General features: G+C 40.4%; 16 non-coding genes across 16 annotated transcripts; all 16 read left to right on the top strand.

The window, feature by feature from the left end:
• Window positions 1-282: 282 nt before the first annotated feature.
• Window positions 283-354, top strand: trnac-gca (transfer RNA cysteine (anticodon GCA)). Its single transcript has one exon. It is a non-coding gene; the product is annotated as a tRNA-Cys (tRNA).
• Window positions 355-1,008: 654 nt separating this feature from the next.
• trnac-gca (transfer RNA cysteine (anticodon GCA)) lies at window positions 1,009-1,080 on the top strand. Its single transcript has one exon. It is a non-coding gene; the product is annotated as a tRNA-Cys (tRNA).
• Window positions 1,081-1,736: 656 nt separating this feature from the next.
• trnac-gca (transfer RNA cysteine (anticodon GCA)) lies at window positions 1,737-1,808 on the top strand. The gene has a single exon. It is a non-coding gene; the product is annotated as a tRNA-Cys (tRNA).
• Window positions 1,809-3,921: 2,113 nt separating this feature from the next.
• trnac-gca (transfer RNA cysteine (anticodon GCA)) lies at window positions 3,922-3,993 on the top strand. Its single transcript has one exon. It is a non-coding gene; the product is annotated as a tRNA-Cys (tRNA).
• A 1,658-nt stretch (window positions 3,994-5,651) lies between these two features.
• On the top strand, window positions 5,652-5,723 carry trnac-gca (transfer RNA cysteine (anticodon GCA)). Its single transcript has one exon. It is a non-coding gene; the product is annotated as a tRNA-Cys (tRNA).
• Window positions 5,724-6,379: 656 nt separating this feature from the next.
• trnac-gca (transfer RNA cysteine (anticodon GCA)) lies at window positions 6,380-6,451 on the top strand. Its single transcript has one exon. It is a non-coding gene; the product is annotated as a tRNA-Cys (tRNA).
• A 1,658-nt stretch (window positions 6,452-8,109) lies between these two features.
• Window positions 8,110-8,181, top strand: trnac-gca (transfer RNA cysteine (anticodon GCA)). The gene has a single exon. It is a non-coding gene; the product is annotated as a tRNA-Cys (tRNA).
• A 654-nt stretch (window positions 8,182-8,835) lies between these two features.
• On the top strand, window positions 8,836-8,907 carry trnac-gca (transfer RNA cysteine (anticodon GCA)). The gene has a single exon. It is a non-coding gene; the product is annotated as a tRNA-Cys (tRNA).
• A 654-nt stretch (window positions 8,908-9,561) lies between these two features.
• On the top strand, window positions 9,562-9,633 carry trnac-gca (transfer RNA cysteine (anticodon GCA)). The gene has a single exon. It is a non-coding gene; the product is annotated as a tRNA-Cys (tRNA).
• A 656-nt stretch (window positions 9,634-10,289) lies between these two features.
• Window positions 10,290-10,361, top strand: trnac-gca (transfer RNA cysteine (anticodon GCA)). Its single transcript has one exon. It is a non-coding gene; the product is annotated as a tRNA-Cys (tRNA).
• A 2,113-nt stretch (window positions 10,362-12,474) lies between these two features.
• trnac-gca (transfer RNA cysteine (anticodon GCA)) lies at window positions 12,475-12,546 on the top strand. Its single transcript has one exon. It is a non-coding gene; the product is annotated as a tRNA-Cys (tRNA).
• A 654-nt stretch (window positions 12,547-13,200) lies between these two features.
• Window positions 13,201-13,272, top strand: trnac-gca (transfer RNA cysteine (anticodon GCA)). The gene has a single exon. It is a non-coding gene; the product is annotated as a tRNA-Cys (tRNA).
• Window positions 13,273-13,926: 654 nt separating this feature from the next.
• trnac-gca (transfer RNA cysteine (anticodon GCA)) lies at window positions 13,927-13,998 on the top strand. Its single transcript has one exon. It is a non-coding gene; the product is annotated as a tRNA-Cys (tRNA).
• A 654-nt stretch (window positions 13,999-14,652) lies between these two features.
• On the top strand, window positions 14,653-14,724 carry trnac-gca (transfer RNA cysteine (anticodon GCA)). Its single transcript has one exon. It is a non-coding gene; the product is annotated as a tRNA-Cys (tRNA).
• Window positions 14,725-15,320: 596 nt separating this feature from the next.
• Window positions 15,321-15,392, top strand: trnac-gca (transfer RNA cysteine (anticodon GCA)). The gene has a single exon. It is a non-coding gene; the product is annotated as a tRNA-Cys (tRNA).
• Window positions 15,393-16,774: 1,382 nt separating this feature from the next.
• On the top strand, window positions 16,775-16,846 carry trnac-gca (transfer RNA cysteine (anticodon GCA)). The gene has a single exon. It is a non-coding gene; the product is annotated as a tRNA-Cys (tRNA).
• Window positions 16,847-17,146: the final 300 nt, after the last annotated feature.

Genomic DNA, 17,146 nt, shown 5'->3' with positions numbered 1-17,146 from the left:
CCTTTGAACAAGTCCAAAAATATGTCATATGGATGGTGCCATTTCATAATATCATCCAGCAGTCACTGCTCAGGAAGTGCCAATGTGTTTAAAAATTGATTCCTGAGAAAAGCATTTGTTCAGGATTTACGCCACTGGGCGAGCATTTTTACTGTTACTCAAAGCATTCCTTTAGATTCTCACCTTCCAAAATCTCCTGTAAGCTCCACATCAGGTATCTTGTGAGCTTGTGTTTTTCCTGCTCATGTGCTCACATTGAGGTTGCAAATCACTCTTCCTGCTGGGGGTATAGCTCAGTGGTAGAGCATTTGACTGCAGATCAAGAGGTCCTCAGTTCAACTCTGGGTGCCCCCTAGTGGCATCTAGAAGTGTTTGCTTTACCCTGTTTGTTGTGATACTATCCAATTCTTGCCTTTTAAACATTTCGTATATGACCTTTTCAAGCAGTCCAATTCATTTTCAGTCAGATATCTTACGACATTGTTCTCTCTCAATCATCACTCATTAAAGGCTGCTGATTTCATTCCCAAACATATATCTTGTAATACTGGTGAATCTCATCATTACAGCATTTGAGGACGCTCATGATATCTCAATTTAACGACGCATGTGATTGGAATTCAAGTTATTACCCCTTCTTCTCTAAATGGTCCTCATCGCAAACATGAAAGACCTTCTGGCTGCTTGCAATTTCAACATGCACATGATATTTTGCTCATAGAGTGCACCCTTTGAACAAGTCCAAAAATATGTCATATGGATGGTGCCATTTCATAATATCATCCAGCAGTCACTGCTCAGGAAGTGCCAATGTGTTTAAAAATAGATTCCTGAGAAGAGCATTTGTTCAGGATTTACGCCACTGGGCGAGCATTTTTACTGTTACTCAAAGCATTCCTTTAGATTGTCACCTTCCAAAATCTCCGGTAAGCTCCACATCAGGTATCTTGTGAGCTTGTTTTTCCTGCTCATGTGCTCACATTGAGGTTGCAAATCACACTTCCTGCTGGGGGTATAGCTCAGTGGTAGAGCATTTGACTGCAGATCAAGAGGTCCCCAGTTCAACTCTGGGTGCCCCCTGGTGGCATCTAGAAGTGTTTGCTTTACCCTGTATGTTGTGATACTATGCTATTCTTGCCTTTTAAACATTTCGTATATGACCTTTTCAAGCAGTCCAATTCATTTTCAGTCAGATATCTTACGACATTGTTCTCTCTCAATCATCACTCATTAAAGGCTGCTGATTTCATTCCCAAACATATATCTTGTAATACTGGTGAATCTCATCATTACAGCATTTGAGGACGCTCATGATATCTTAATTTAACGACACATGTGATTGGAATTCAAGTTATAACCACTTCTTCTCTAAATGGTCCTCATCGCAAACTTGAAAGACCTTCTGGCTGCTTGCAATTTCAACATGCACATGATATTTTGCTCATAGAGTGCACCCTTTGAACAAGTCCAAAAATATGTCATATGGATGGTGCCATTACATAATATCATCCAGCAGTCACTGCTCAGGAAGTGCCAATGTGTTTAAAAATAGATTCCTGAGAAAAGCATTTGTTCAGGATTTACGCCACTGGGCGAGCATTTTTACTGTTACTCAAAGCATTCCTTTAGATTGTCGCCTTCCAAAATCTCCTGTAAGCTCCCCATCAGGTATCTTGTGAGCTTGTGTTTTTCCTGCTCATGTGCTCACATTGAGGTTGCAAATCCCACTTCCTCCTGGGGGTATAGCTCAGTGGTAGAGCATTTGACTGCAGATCAAGAGGTCCCCAGTTCAACTCTGGGTGCCCCCTAGTGGCATCTGGAAGTGTTTGCTTTACCCTGTTTGTTGTGATACTATGCAATTCTTGCCTTTTAAACATTTCGTATATGACCTTTTCAAGCAGTCCAATTCATTTTCAGTCAGATATCTTACGACATTGTTCTTTCTCAATCATCCCTCATTAAAGGCTGCTGAATACATTCCCAAACATATATCTTGTAATACTGGTGAATCTCATCATTACAGCATTTGAGGACGCTCATGATATCTTAATTTAACGACACATGTGATTGGAATTCAAGTGATTACCACTTCTTCTCTAAATGGTCCTCAACGCAAACTTGAAAGACCTTCTGGCTGCTTGCAATTTCAACATGCACATGATATTTTGCTCATAGAGTGCACCCTTTGAACAAGTCCAAAAATATGTCATATGGATGGTGCCATTTCATAATATCATCCAGCAGTCACTGCTCAGGAAGTGCCAATGTGTTTAAAAATAGATTCCTGAGAAAAGCATTTGTTCAGGATTTACGCCACTGGGCGAGCATTTTTACTGTTACTCAAAGCATTCCTTTAGATTGTCACCTTCCAAAATCTCCTGTAAGCTCCACATCAGGTATCTTGTGAGCTTGTGTTTTTCCTGCTTATGTGCTCACATTGAGGTTGCAAATCACACTTCCTGCTGGGGGTATAGCTCAGTGGTAGAGCATTTGACTGCAGATCAAGAGGTCCCCAGTTCAACTCTGTGTGCCCCCTAGTGGCATCTGGAAGTGTTTGCTTTACTCTGTTTGTTGTGATACTATGCAATTCTTGCCTTTTAAACATTTCGTATATGACCTTTTCAAGCAGTCCAATTTATTTTCAGTCAGATATCTTACGACATTGTTCTCTCTCAATCATCACTCATTAAAGGCTGCTGATTTCATTCCCAAACTTATATCTTGTAATACTGGTGAATCTCATCATTACAGCATTTGAGGACGCTCATGATATCTCAATTTAACGACGCATGTGATTGGAATTCAAGTTATAACCACTTCTTCTCTAAATGGTCCTCATCGCAAACTTGAAAGACCTTCTGGCTGCTTGCAATTTCAACATGCACATGATATTTTGCTCATAGAGTGCACCCTTTGAACAAGTCCAAAAATATGTCATATGGATGGTGCCATTTCATAATATCATCCAGCAGTCACTGCTCAGGAAGTGCCAATGTGTTTAAAAATGGATTCCTGAGAAAAGCATTTGTTCAGGATTTACGCCACTGGGCGAGCATTTTTACTGTTACTCAAAGCATTCCTTTAGATTCTCACCTTCCAAAAATCTCCTGTAAGCTCCACATCAGGTATCTTGTGAGCTTGTGTTTTTCCTGCTCATGTGCTCACATTGAGGTTGCAAATCCCACTTCCTGCTGGGGATATAGATCAGTGGTAGAGTGTTTGACGGCAGATCAAGAGGTCCCCAGTTCAACTCTCGGTGCCCCCTAGTGGCGTCTGGAAGTGTTTGCTTTACCCTGTATGTTGTGATACTATGCGATTCTTACCTTTTAAACATTTCGTATATAACCTTTTCGAGCAGTCCAATTCATTTTCAGTCAGATATCTTACGACATTGTTCTCTCTCAATGATCACTCATTAAAGGCTGCTGATTTCATTCCCAAACATATATCTTGTAATACTGGTGAATCTCATCATTACAGCATTTGAGGACGCTCATGATATCTCAATTTAACGATGCATGTGATTGGAATTCAAGTGATTACCACTTCTTCGATAAATGGTCCTCATCGCAAACTTAAAAGACCTTCTGGCTGCTTGCAATTTCAACATGCACATGATATTTTGCTCATAGAGTGCACCCCTTGAACAAGTCTAAAAATATGTCATATGGATGGTGCCATTTCATAATATCATCCAGCAGTCACTGCTCAGGAAGTGCCAATGTGTTTAAAAATGGATTCCTGAGAAAAGCATTTGTTCAGGATTTACGCCACTGGGCGAGCATTTTTACTGTTACTCAAAGCATTCCTTTAGATTGTCGCCTTCCAAAATCTCCTGTAAGCTCCCCATCAGGTATCTTGTGAGCTTGTGTTTTTCCTGCTCATGTGCTCACATTGAGGTTGCAAATCCCACTTCCTGCTGGGGGTATAGCTCAGTGGTAGAGCATTTGACTGCAGATCAAGAGGTCCCCAGTTCAACTCTGGGTGCCCCCTAGTGGCATCTGGAAGTGTTTGCTTTACCCTGTTTGTTGTGATACTATGCAATTCTTGCCTTTTAAACATTTCGTATATGACCTTTTCAAGCAGTCCAATTCATTTTCAGTCAGATATCTTACGACATTGTTCTTTCTCAATCATCCCTCATTAAAGGCTGCTGAATACATTCCCAAACATATATCTTGTAATACTGGTGAATCTCATCATTACAGCATTTGAGGACGCTCATGATATCTCAATTTAACGACGCATGTGATTGGAATTCAAGTGATTACCACTTCTTCTCTAAATGGTCCTCATCGCAAACTTGAAAGACCTTCTGGCTGCTTGCAATTTCAACATGCACATGATATTTTGTTCATAGAGTGCACCCTTTGAACAAGTCCAAAAATATGTCATATGGATGGTCCCATTTCATAATATCATCCAGCAGCCACTGCTCAACAAGTGCCAATGTGTTTAAAAATGGATTCCTGAGAAAAGCATTTGTTCAGTATTTACGCCACTGGGCGAGCAATTTTACTGTTACTCAAAGCATTCCTTTAGATTGTCACCTTCCAAAATCTCCTGTAAGCTCCACATTAGGTATCTTGTGAGCTTGTGTTTTTCCTGCTTATGTGCTCACATTGAGGTTGCAAATCACACTTCCTGCTGGGGGTATAGCTCAGTGGTAGAGCATTTCACTGCAGATCAAGAGGTCCCCAGTTCAACTCTGTGTGCCCCCTAGTGGCATCTGGAAGTGTTTGCTTTACCCTGTTTGTTGTGATACTATGCAATTCTTGCCTTTTAAACATTTAGTATATGACCTTTTCAAGCAGTCCAATTTATTTTCAGTCAGATATCTTACGACATTGTTCTCTCTCAATCATCACTCATTAAAGGCTGCTGATTTCATTCCCAAACTTATATCTTGTAATACTGGTGAATCTCATCATTACAGCATTTGAGGACGCTCATGATATCTCAATTTAACGACGCATGTGATTGGAATTCAAGTTATAACCACTTCTTCTCTAAATGGTCCTCATCGCAAACTTGAAAGACCTTCTGGCTGCTTGCAATTTCAACATGCACATGATATTTTGCTCATAGAGTGCACCCTTTGAACAAGTCCAAAAATATGTCGGATGGTGCCATTTCATAATATCATCCAGCAGTCACTGCTCAGTCAGATATCTTACGAGATTGTTCTTTCTCAATCATCACTCATTAAAGGCTGCTGAATTCATTCCCAAACATGTATCTTGTAATACTGGTGAATCTCATCATTACAGCATTTGAGGATGCTCATGATATTTCAATTTAACGACGCATGTGATTGGAATTCAAGTGATTACCACTTCTTCTCTAAATGGTCCTCATCGCAAACTTGAAAGACCTTCTGGCTGCTTGCAATTTCAACACGCACATGATATTTTGCTCATAGAGTGCACCCCTTGAACAAGTCTAAAAATATGTCATATGGATGGTGATTCCTGAGAAAAGCATTTGTTCAGGATTTACGCCACTGGTCGAGCATTTTTACTGTTACTCAAAGCATTCCTTTAGATTGTCGCCTTCCAAAATCTCCTGTAAGCTCCCCATCAGGTATCTTGTGATCTTGTGTTTTTCCTGCTCATGTGCTCACATTGAGGTTGCAAATCACACTTCCTGCTGGGGGTATAGCTCAGTGGTAGAGCATTTGACTGCAGATCAAGAGGTTCCCAGTTCAACTCTGGCTGCCCCCTAGTGGCATCTGAAAGTGTTTGCTTTACCCTGTTTGATGTGATACTATGCAATTCTTGCCTTTTAAACATTTCGTATATAACCTTTTCAAGCAGTCCAATTCATTTTCAGTCAGATATCTTACGAGATTGTTCTTTCTCAATCATCACTCATTAAAGGCTGCTGAATTCATTCCCAAACATGTATCTTGTAATACTGGTGAATCTCATCATTACAGCATTTGAGGATGCTCATGATATTTCAATTTAACGACGCATGTGATTGGAATTCAAGTTATAACCACTTCTTCTCTAAATGGTCCTCATCGCAAACTTGAAAGACCTTCTGGCTGCTTGCAATTTCAACATGCACATGATATTTTGCTCATAGAGTGCAACCTTTGAACAAGTCCAAAAATATGTCATATGGATGGTGCCATTTCATAATATCATCCAGCAGTCACTGCTCAGGAAGTGCCAATGTGTTTAAAAATTGATTCCTGAGAAAAGCATTTGTTCAGGATTTACGCCACTGGGCGAGCATTTTTACTGTTACTCAAAGCATTCCTTTAGATTCTCACCTTCCAAAATCTCCTGTAAGCTCCACATCAGGTATCTTGTGAGCTTGTGTTTTTCCTGCTCATGTGCTCACATTGAGGTTGCAAATCACTCTTCCTGCTGGGGGTATAGCTCAGTGGTAGAGCATTTGACTGCAGATCAAGAGGTCCTCAGTTCAACTCTGGGTGCCCCCTAGTGGCATCTAGAAGTGTTTGCTTTACCCTGTTTGTTGTGATACTATCCAATTCTTGCCTTTTAAACATTTCGTATATGACCTTTTCAAGCAGTCCAATTCATTTTCAGTCAGATATCTTACGACATTGTTCTCTCTCAATCATCACTCATTAAAGGCTGCTGATTTCATTCCCAAACATATATCTTGTAATACTGGTGAATCTCATCATTACAGCATTTGAGGACGCTCATGATATCTCAATTTAACGACGCATGTGATTGGAATTCAAGTTATTACCCCTTCTTCTCTAAATGGTCCTCATCGCAAACATGAAAGACCTTCTGGCTGCTTGCAATTTCAACATGCACATGATATTTTGCTCATAGAGTGCACCCTTTGAACAAGTCCAAAAATATGTCATATGGATGGTGCCATTTCATAATATCATCCAGCAGTCACTGCTCAGGAAGTGCCAATGTGTTTAAAAATAGATTCCTGAGAAGAGCATTTGTTCAGGATTTACGCCACTGGGCGAGCATTTTTACTGTTACTCAAAGCATTCCTTTAGATTGTCACCTTCCAAAATCTCCTGTAAGCTCCACATCAGGTATCTTGTGAGCTTGTGTTTTTCCTGCTTATGTGCTCACATTGAGGTTGCAAATCACACTTCCTGCTGGGGGTATAGCTCAGTGGTAGAGCATTTCACTGCAGATCAAGAGGTCCCCAGTTCAACTCTGTGTGCCCCCTAGTGGCATCTGGAAGTGTTTGCTTTACCCTGTTTGTTGTGATACTATGCAATTCTTGCCTTTTAAACATTTAGTATATGACCTTTTCAAGCAGTCCAATTTATTTTCAGTCAGATATCTTACGACATTGTTCTCTCTCAATCATCACTCATTAAAGGCTGCTGATTTCATTCCCAAACTTATATCTTGTAATACTGGTGAATCTCATCATTACAGCATTTGAGGACGCTCATGATATCTCAATTTAACGACGCATGTGATTGGAATTCAAGTTATAACCACTTCTTCTCTAAATGGTCCTCATCGCAAACTTGAAAGACCTTCTGGCTGCTTGCAATTTCAACATGCACATGATATTTTGCTCATAGAGTGCACCCTTTGAACAAGTCCAAAAATATGTCGGATGGTGCCATTTCATAATATCATCCAGCAGTCACTGCTCAGTCAGATATCTTACGAGATTGTTCTTTCTCAATCATCACTCATTAAAGGCTGCTGAATTCATTCCCAAACATGTATCTTGTAATACTGGTGAATCTCATCATTACAGCATTTGAGGATGCTCATGATATTTCAATTTAACGACGCATGTGATTGGAATTCAAGTGATTACCACTTCTTCTCTAAATGGTCCTCATCGCAAACTTGAAAGACCTTCTGGCTGCTTGCAATTTCAACACGCACATGATATTTTGCTCATAGAGTGCACCCCTTGAACAAGTCTAAAAATATGTCATATGGATGGTGATTCCTGAGAAAAGCATTTGTTCAGGATTTACGCCACTGGTCGAGCATTTTTACTGTTACTCAAAGCATTCCTTTAGATTGTCGCCTTCCAAAATCTCCTGTAAGCTCCCCATCAGGTATCTTGTGATCTTGTGTTTTTCCTGCTCATGTGCTCACATTGAGGTTGCAAATCACACTTCCTGCTGGGGGTATAGCTCAGTGGTAGAGCATTTGACTGCAGATCAAGAGGTTCCCAGTTCAACTCTGGCTGCCCCCTAGTGGCATCTGAAAGTGTTTGCTTTACCCTGTTTGATGTGATACTATGCAATTCTTGCCTTTTAAACATTTCGTATATAACCTTTTCAAGCAGTCCAATTCATTTTCAGTCAGATATCTTACGAGATTGTTCTTTCTCAATCATCACTCATTAAAGGCTGCTGAATTCATTCCCAAACATGTATCTTGTAATACTGGTGAATCTCATCATTACAGCATTTGAGGATGCTCATGATATTTCAATTTAACGACGCATGTGATTGGAATTCAAGTGATTACCACTTCTTCTCTAAATGGTCCTCATCGCAAACTTGAAAGACCTTCTGGCTGCTTGCAATTTCAACATGCACATGATATTTTGTTCATAGAGTGCACCCTTTGAACAAGTCCAAAAATATGTCATATGGATGGTCCCATTTCATAATATCATCCAGCAGCCACTGCTCAACAAGTGCCAATGTGTTTAAAAATGGATTCCTGAGAAAAGCATTTGTTCAGTATTTACGCCACTGGGCAAGCATTTTTACTGTTACTCAAAGCATTCCTTTAGATTGTCACCTTCCAAAATCTCCGGTAAGCTCCACATCAGGTATCTTGTGAGCTTGTTTTTCCTGCTCATGTGCTCACATTGAGGTTGCAAATCACACTTCCTGCTGGGGGTATAGCTCAGTGGTAGAGCATTTGACTGCAGATCAAGAGGTCCCCAGTTCAACTCTGGGTGCCCCCTGGTGGCATCTAGAAGTGTTTGCTTTACCCTGTATGTTGTGATACTATGCTATTCTTGCCTTTTAAACATTTCGTATATGACCTTTTCAAGCAGTCCAATTCATTTTCAGTCAGATATCTTACGACATTGTTCTCTCTCAATCATCACTCATTAAAGGCTGCTGATTTCATTCCCAAACATATATCTTGTAATACTGGTGAATCTCATCATTACAGCATTTGAGGACGCTCATGATATCTTAATTTAACGACACATGTGATTGGAATTCAAGTTATAACCACTTCTTCTCTAAATGGTCCTCATCGCAAACTTGAAAGACCTTCTGGCTGCTTGCAATTTCAACATGCACATGATATTTTGCTCATAGAGTGCACCCTTTGAACAAGTCCAAAAATATGTCATATGGATGGTCCCATTTCATAATATCATCCAGCAGCCACTGCTCAACAAGTGCCAATGTGTTTAAAAATGGATTCCTGAGAAAAGCATTTGTTCAGTATTTACGCCACTGGGCAAGCATTTTTACTGTTACTCAAAGCATTCCTTTAGATTGTCACCTTCCAAAATCTCCGGTAAGCTCCACATCAGGTATCTTGTGAGCTTGTTTTTCCTGCTCATGTGCTCACATTGAGGTTGCAAATCACACTTCCTGCTGGGGGTATAGCTCAGTGGTAGAGCATTTGACTGCAGATCAAGAGGTCCCCAGTTCAACTCTGGGTGCCCCCTGGTGGCATCTAGAAGTGTTTGCTTTACCCTGTATGTTGTGATACTATGCTATTCTTGCCTTTTAAACATTTCGTATATGACCTTTTCAAGCAGTCCAATTCATTTTCAGTCAGATATCTTACGACATTGTTCTCTCTCAATCATCACTCATTAAAGGCTGCTGATTTCATTCCCAAACATATATCTTGTAATACTGGTGAATCTCATCATTACAGCATTTGAGGACGCTCATGATATCTTAATTTAACGACACATGTGATTGGAATTCAAGTTATAACCACTTCTTCTCTAAATGGTCCTCATCGCAAACTTGAAAGACCTTCTGGCTGCTTGCAATTTCAACATGCACATGATATTTTGCTCATAGAGTGCACCCTTTGAACAAGTCCAAAAATATGTCATATGGATGGTGCCATTACATAATATCATCCAGCAGTCACTGCTCAGGAAGTGCCAATGTGTTTAAAAATAGATTCCTGAGAAAAGCATTTGTTCAGGATTTACGCCACTGGGCGAGCATTTTTACTGTTACTCAAAGCATTCCTTTAGATTGTCGCCTTCCAAAATCTCCTGTAAGCTCCCCATCAGGTATCTTGTGAGCTTGTGTTTTTCCTGCTCATGTGCTCACATTGAGGTTGCAAATCCCACTTCCTCCTGGGGGTATAGCTCAGTGGTAGAGCATTTGACTGCAGATCAAGAGGTCCCCAGTTCAACTCTGGGTGCCCCCTAGTGGCATCTGGAAGTGTTTGCTTTACCCTGTTTGTTGTGATACTATGCAATTCTTGCCTTTTAAACATTTCGTATATGACCTTTTCAAGCAGTCCAATTCATTTTCAGTCAGATATCTTACGACATTGTTCTTTCTCAATCATCCCTCATTAAAGGCTGCTGAATACATTCCCAAACATATATCTTGTAATACTGGTGAATCTCATCATTACAGCATTTGAGGACGCTCATGATATCTTAATTTAACGACACATGTGATTGGAATTCAAGTGATTACCACTTCTTCTCTAAATGGTCCTCAACGCAAACTTGAAAGACCTTCTGGCTGCTTGCAATTTCAACATGCACATGATATTTTGCTCATAGAGTGCACCCTTTGAACAAGTCCAAAAATATGTCATATGGATGGTGCCATTTCATAATATCATCCAGCAGTCACTGCTCAGGAAGTGCCAATGTGTTTAAAAATAGATTCCTGAGAAAAGCATTTGTTCAGGATTTACGCCACTGGGCGAGCATTTTTACTGTTACTCAAAGCATTCCTTTAGATTGTCACCTTCCAAAATCTCCTGTAAGCTCCACATCAGGTATCTTGTGAGCTTGTGTTTTTCCTGCTTATGTGCTCACATTGAGGTTGCAAATCACACTTCCTGCTGGGGGTATAGCTCAGTGGTAGAGCATTTGACTGCAGATCAAGAGGTCCCCAGTTCAACTCTGTGTGCCCCCTAGTGGCATCTGGAAGTGTTTGCTTTACTCTGTTTGTTGTGATACTATGCAATTCTTGCCTTTTAAACATTTCGTATATGACCTTTTCAAGCAGTCCAATTTATTTTCAGTCAGATATCTTACGACATTGTTCTCTCTCAATCATCACTCATTAAAGGCTGCTGATTTCATTCCCAAACTTATATCTTGTAATACTGGTGAATCTCATCATTACAGCATTTGAGGACGCTCATGATATCTCAATTTAACGACGCATGTGATTGGAATTCAAGTTATAACCACTTCTTCTCTAAATGGTCCTCATCGCAAACTTGAAAGACCTTCTGGCTGCTTGCAATTTCAACATGCACATGATATTTTGCTCATAGAGTGCACCCTTTGAACAAGTCCAAAAATATGTCATATGGATGGTGCCATTTCATAATATCATCCAGCAGTCACTGCTCAGGAAGTGCCAATGTGTTTAAAAATGGATTCCTGAGAAAAGCATTTGTTCAGGATTTACGCCACTGGGCGAGCATTTTTACTGTTACTCAAAGCATTCCTTTAGATTCTCACCTTCCAAAAATCTCCTGTAAGCTCCACATCAGGTATCTTGTGAGCTTGTGTTTTTCCTGCTCATGTGCTCACATTGAGGTTGCAAATCCCACTTCCTGCTGGGGATATAGATCAGTGGTAGAGTGTTTGACGGCAGATCAAGAGGTCCCCAGTTCAACTCTCGGTGCCCCCTAGTGGCGTCTGGAAGTGTTTGCTTTACCCTGTATGTTGTGATACTATGCGATTCTTACCTTTTAAACATTTCGTATATAACCTTTTCGAGCAGTCCAATTCATTTTCAGTCAGATATCTTACGACATTGTTCTCTCTCAATGATCACTCATTAAAGGCTGCTGATTTCATTCCCAAACATATATCTTGTAATACTGGTGAATCTCATCATTACAGCATTTGAGGACGCTCATGATATCTCAATTTAACGATGCATGTGATTGGAATTCAAGTGATTACCACTTCTTCGATAAATGGTCCTCATCGCAAACTTAAAAGACCTTCTGGCTGCTTGCAATTTCAACATGCACATGATATTTTGCTCATAGAGTGCACCCCTTGAACAAGTCTAAAAATATGTCATATGGATGGTGCCATTTCATAATATCATCCAGCAGTCACTGCTCAGGAAGTGCCAATGTGTTTAAAAATGGATTCCTGAGAAAAGCATTTGTTCAGGATTTACGCCACTGGGCGAGCATTTTTACTGTTACTCAAAGCATTCCTTTAGATTGTCGCCTTCCAAAATCTCCTGTAAGCTCCCCATCAGGTATCTTGTGAGCTTGTGTTTTTCCTGCTCATGTGCTCACATTGAGGTTGCAAATCCCACTTCCTGCTGGGGGTATAGCTCAGTGGTAGAGCATTTGACTGCAGATCAAGAGGTCCCCAGTTCAACTCTGGGTGCCCCCTAGTGGCATCTGGAAGTGTTTGCTTTACCCTGTTTGTTGTGATACTATGCAATTCTTGCCTTTTAAACATTTCGTATATGACCTTTTCAAGCAGTCCAATTCATTTTCAGTCAGATATCTTACGACATTGTTCTTTCTCAATCATCCCTCATTAAAGGCTGCTGAATACATTCCCAAACATATATCTTGTAATACTGGTGAATCTCATCATTACAGCATTTGAGGACGCTCATGATATCTCAATTTAACGACGCATGTGATTGGAATTCAAGTGATTACCACTTCTTCTCTAAATGGTCCTCATCGCAAACTTGAAAGACCTTCTGGCTGCTTGCAATTTCAACATGCACATGATATTTTGTTCATAGAGTGCACCCTTTGAACAAGTCCAAAAATATGTCATATGGATGGTCCCATTTCATAATATCATCCAGCAGCCACTGCTCAACAAGTGCCAATGTGTTTAAAAATGGATTCCTGAGAAAAGCATTTGTTCAGTATTTACGCCACTGGGCGAGCAATTTTACTGTTACTCAAAGCATTCCTTTAGATTGTCACCTTCCAAAATCTCCGGTAAGCTCCACATCAGGTATCTTGTGAGCTTGTTTTTCCTGCTCATGTGCTCACATTGAGGTTGCAAATCACACTTCCTGCTGGGGGTATAGCTCAGTGGTAGAGCATTAGACTGCAGATCAAGAGGTCCCCAGTTCAACTCTGGGTGCCCCCTGGTGGCATGTAGAAGTGTTTGCTTTACCCTGTATGTTGTGATACTATGCTATTCTTGCCTTTTAAACATTTCGTATATGACCTTTTCAAGCAGTCCAATTCATTTTCAGTCAGATATCTTACGACATTGTTCTCTCTCAATCATCACTCATTAAAGGCTGCTGATTTCATTCCCAAACATATATCTTGTAATACTGGTGAATCTCATCATTACAGCATTTGAGGACGCTCATGATATCTTAATTTAACGACGCATGTGATTGGAATTCAAGTGATTACCACTTCTTCTCTAAATGGTCCTCAACGCAAACTTGAAAGACGTTCTGGCTGCTTGCAATTTCAACATGCACATGATATTTTGCTCATAGAGTGCACCCTTTGAACAAGTCCAAAAATATGTCATATGGATGGTGCCATTTCATAATATCATCCAGCAGTCACTGCTCAGGAAGTGCCAATTTGTTTAAAAATGGATTCCTGAGAAAAGCATTTGTTCAGTATTTACGCCACTGGGCGAGCATTTTTACTGTTACTCCAAGCATTCCTTTAGATTGTCACCTTCCAAAATCTCCGGTAAGCTCCACATCAGGTATCTTGTGAGCTTGTTTTTCCTGCTCATGTGCTCACATTGAGGTTGCAAATCACACTTCCTGCTGGGGGTATAGCTCAGTGGTAGAGCATTTGACTGCAGATCAAGAGGTCCCCAGTTCAATTCTGGGTGCCCCCTGATGGCATCTAGAAGTGTTTGCTTTACCCTGTATGTTGTGATACTATGCAATTCTTGCCTTTTAAACATTTCGTATATGACCTTTTCAAGCAGTCCAATTCATTTTCAGTCAGATATCTTACGACATTGTTCTCTCTCAATGATCACTCATTAAAGGCTGCTGATTTCATTCCCAAACATATATCTTGTAATACTGGTGAATCTCATCATTACAGCATTTGAGGACGCTCATGATATCTCAATTTAACGACGCATGTGATTGGAATTCAAGTGATTACCACTTCTTCTCTAAATGGTCCTCATCGCAAACTTGAAAGACCTTCTGGCTGCTTGCAATTTCAACATGCACATGATATTTTGTTCATAGAGTGCACCCTTTGAACAAGTCCAAAAATATGTCATATGGATGGTGCCATTTCATAATATCATCCAGCAGCCACTGCTCAACAAGTGCCAATGTGTTTAAAAATGGATTCCTGAGAAAAGCATTTGTTCAGTATTTACGCCACTGGGCGAGCATTTTTACTGTTACTCAAAGCATTCCTTTAGATTCTCACCTTCCAAAATCTCCGGTAAGCTCCACATCAGGTATCTTGTGAGCTTGTTTTTCCTGCTCATGTGCTCACATTGAGGTTGCAAATCACACTTCCTGCTGGGGGTATAGCTCAGTGGTAGAGCATTTGACTGCAGATCAAGAGGTCCCCAGTTCAACTCTGGGTGCCCCCTGGTGGCATGTAGAAGTGTTTGCTTTACCCTGTATGTTGTGATACTATGCTATTCTTGCCTTTTAAACATTTCGTATATGACCTTTTCAAGCAGTCCAATTCATTTTCAGTCAGATATCTTACGACATTGTTCTCTCTCAATCATCACTCATTAAAGGCTGCTGATTTCATTCCCAAACATATATCTTGTAATACTGGTGAATCTCATCATTACAGCATTTGAGGACTCTCATGATATCTCAATTTAACGACGCATGTGATTGGAATTCAAGTGATTACCACTTCTTCTCTAAATGGTCCTCATCGCAAACTTGAAAGACCTTCTGGCTGCTTGCAATTTCAACATGTACATGATATTTTGCTCATAGAGTGCACCCCTTGAACAAGTCTAAAAATATGTCATATGGATGGTGATTCCTGAGAAAAGCATTTGTTCAGGATTTACGCCACTGGGCGAGCATTTTTACTGTTACTCAAAGCATTCCTTTAGATTGTCGCCTTCCAAAATCTCCTGTAAGCTCCCCATCAGGTATCTTTTGAGCTTGTGTTTTTCCTGCTCATGTGCTCACATTGAGGTTGCAAATCACACTTCCTGCTGGGGGTATAGCTCAGTGGTAGAGCATTTGACTGCAGATCAAGAGGTCCCCAGTTCAACTCTGGGTGCCCCCTAGTGGCATCTGGAAGTGTTTGCTTTACCCTGTTTGTTGTGATACTATGCAATTCTTGCCTTTTAAACATTTCGCATATGACCTTTTCAAGCAGTCCAATTCATTTTCAGTCAGATATCTTACGACATTGTTCTTTCTCAATCATCCCTCATTAAAGGCTGCTGAATACATTCCCAAACATATATCTTGTAATACTGGTGAATCTCATCATTACAGCATTTGAGGACGCTCATGATATCTCAATTTAACGACGCATGTGATTGGAATTCAAGTGATTACCACTTCTTCTCTAAATGGTCCTCATCGCAAACTTGAAAGACCTTCTGGCTGCTTGCAATTTCAACATGCACATGATATTTTGTTCATAGAGTGCACCCTTTGAACAAGTCCAAAAATATGTCATATGGATGGTCCCATTTCATAATATCATCCAGCAGCCACTGCTCAACAAGTGCCAATGTGTTTAAAAATGGATTCCTGAGAAAAGCATTTGTTCAGTATTTACGCCACTGGGCGAGCATTTTTACTGTTACTCAAAGCATTCCTTTAGATTGTCACCTTCCAAAATCTCCAGTAAGCTCCACATCAGGTATCTTGTGAGCTTGTTTTTCCTGCTCATGTGCTCACATTGAGGTTGCAAATCACACTTCCTGCTAGGGGTATAGCTCAGTGGTAGAGCATTTGACTGCAGATCGAGAGGTCCCCAGTTCAACTCTGGGTGCCCCCTGGTGGCATGTAGAAGTGTTTGCTTTACCCTGTATGTTGTGATACTATGCTATTCTTGCCTTTTAAACATTTCGTATATGACCTTTTCAAGCAGTCCAATTCATTTTCAGTCAGATATCTTACGACATTGTTCTCTCTCAATCATCACTCATTAAAGGCTGCTGATTTCATTCCCAAACATATATCTTGTAATACTGGTGAATCTCATCATTACAGCATTTGAGGACGCTCATGATATCTTAATTTAACGACACATGTGATTGGAATTCAAGTTATAACCACTTCTTCTCTAAATGGTCCTCATCGCAAACTTGAAAGACCTTCTGGCTGCTTGCAATTTCAACATGCACATGATATTTTGCTCATAGAGTGCACCCTTTGAACAAGTCCAAAAATATGTCATATGGATGGTGCCATTACATAATATCATCCAGCAGTCACTGCTCAGGAAGTGCCAATGTGTTTAAAAATAGATTCCTGAGAAAAGCATTTGTTCAGGATTTACGCCACTGGGCGAGCATTTTTACTGTTACTCAAAGCATTCCTTTAGATTGTCGCCTTCCAAAATCTCCTGTAAGCTCCCCATCAGGTATCTTGTGAGCTTGTGTTTTTCCTGCTCATGTGCTCACATTGAGGTTGCAAATCCCACTTCCTGCTGGGGGTATAGCTCAGTGGTAGAGCATTTGACTGCAGATCAAGAGGTCCCCAGTTCAATTCTGGGTGCCCCCTGATGGCATCTAGAAGTGTTTGCTTTACCCTGTATGTTGTGATACTATGCAATTCTTGCCTTTTAAACATTTCGTATATGACCTTTTCAAGCAGTCCAATTCATTTTCAGTCAGATATCTTACGACATTGTTCTCTCTCAATGATCACTCATTAAAGGCTGCTGATTTCATTCCCAAACATATATCTTGTAATACTGGTGAATCTCATCATTACAGCATTTGAGGACGCTCATGATATCTCAATTTAACGACGCATGTGATTGGAATTCAAGTGATTACCACTTCTTCTCTAAATGGTCCT

This window comes from Brachyhypopomus gauderio, unplaced genomic scaffold (genome assembly GCF_052324685.1).
Source record: "Brachyhypopomus gauderio isolate BG-103 unplaced genomic scaffold, BGAUD_0.2 sc131, whole genome shotgun sequence".
NCBI lineage: Eukaryota > Metazoa > Chordata > Actinopteri > Gymnotiformes > Hypopomidae > Brachyhypopomus > Brachyhypopomus gauderio.
The sequence above is the reverse complement of the archived record's forward strand: the minus strand, read 5'-3'. Positions and strand labels throughout refer to the sequence as shown.